Below are 1,734 nucleotides of genomic sequence, written 5' to 3'. Positions count from 1 at the left end.
AGTAAAATTATCTTTATTTGCAGATAACATGATAGTGTACATAGAAAATCCTAAGGATTTTACTAAAAAACTATTGGAACTAATAAATGAGTTCAGAATAGTTGCAGGATATGAGATCAATTTACAAAAAATAATTTTCTGGCTGAGAGCCTGTAGCACAATAGTTACAGCACTGGCCACGTGCACCAAGGCTGGCGGGTTCGAACCCGGCCTAGGCCAGCTAAACAACAACGACAACTACAACAAAAAAAATAGCTGGGAGTTGTGGTTAGTGCCTGTAGTCCCAGCTACTCAGGAGGCTGTGGCAAGAGAATCAGTTAAGCCTAAGAGTTTTTTATTTTTTTATTTTTTAATATTTTATTTATTTATTTATTTATTTTTTGAGATAGAGTCTTACTCAATTGCGCTGGGATTGAGTGCCATGGCATCATAGCTCATAGCAACCTCAAACCCTTAGGCTCAAGTAATTTTCTTGCCTCAGCCTGCTGGGTAGCTGGGACTACAGGTGCCTGTCACAACTCCTGGCTATTTTTTTTTTTTTTTAGAGACAAGAGTCTCACATTATTGCCCTCAGTAGAGTGCTGTGACATCATAGCTCACAGCAACCTCCAACTCCTGGGCTTAGGCAATTCTCTTGCCTCAGCCTCCTGAGTAGCTGGGACTACAGGCACCCGCCACAACACCCATAAGCCCAAGAGTTTGAGGTTGCTGTGAGCTGTGACGTCATAGCACTCTACTGAGGGTAACATAGTGAGATTCTGTCTCAAAAAATAAATAAATAAATAAATAAATTTCTTTTATACACTTACAATGAAAAATCTGAAAATGAAAATAATAATAAAACAATTTCATTTATAACAGTGTTAAAAATAATAAAATAGGAATAAATTTAACAGTGTAAAACTTATACTCTGAAAATTATAAAAAATTATTAAAAGAAGTTAAAGAAGATCTAAATGAATGGAAAAACTTCTCCTGCTCATGAACTGGAAGACTTAGTGTTAGTTAGATTATAATACATCCCAAATTGATCTATATATTTAATGCAATCCTCATCAGAATTATAACCAGCTTCTTTGTAGCCATTGACAAACTGATTTTTAATTTATATGGAATTGCAAGGAAGCAAGCCAGAATAGCAAAAACAATCTTGAAAAAGAACAACAAAGTTGGAGGATTCACACTTTCAGATTTCAAAACTTAATACAAAGCAACAAAAATCAAGACAATGCGGGACTGGCATAAGAAGAGACATAGATCTATGGAACAGAATTGAGAGTCCAGAACTAAATCCATGTGTCTATGGTCAACTGCTTTTTCAACAAAGGTGCCAAAGCCATTCAATGGGGGAAGAACGGTCTTCAACAAATGGTGCTGGACAACTGGACAGTCACATGCAAAAGAATGAGGTTGAATTTCTACCCAAACACCACATACAAAAATTAACTCAAAGTGGATCAGAGACCTAAAATAAGATCCCAAACTGTAAAACTCTTAGAAGAAAGCACAGGAGCAAATCATCATTACCTCAGACTTAGCATTGGATTTTTAGATGTAACAGAAAAGGCATAAGTAACAAAATTAAAATTAGATAATTTTATGGTCGCTTCAGCAGCCATATACTAAAATTGGAACAATATAGAGAAGATTAGCATGCACAAGGATGACATGCAAATCCGTGAAGCATTCCATTTTTTTTTTTTTTTTTTGAGACAGAGCCTCAAGCTGTCCCCC

The 1,734-nt window shown here is 35.9% G+C and overlaps 1 pseudogene; it reads left to right on the top strand.

Moving 5' to 3' along the window:
- The first annotated feature begins 1,601 nt into the window (after positions 1 to 1,601).
- Positions 1,602 to 1,698, top strand: LOC111721917 (annotated as a pseudogene).
- Positions 1,699 to 1,734: the final 36 nt, after the last annotated feature.

Source organism: Otolemur garnettii, unplaced genomic scaffold, assembly GCF_000181295.1.
Source record: "Otolemur garnettii isolate 467f Iridium unplaced genomic scaffold, OtoGar3 scaffold00202, whole genome shotgun sequence".
Lineage (NCBI taxonomy): Eukaryota > Metazoa > Chordata > Mammalia > Primates > Galagidae > Otolemur > Otolemur garnettii.
Note: the sequence above shows the minus strand (reverse complement) of the source record. Positions and strands in the feature narration are given on the sequence as shown.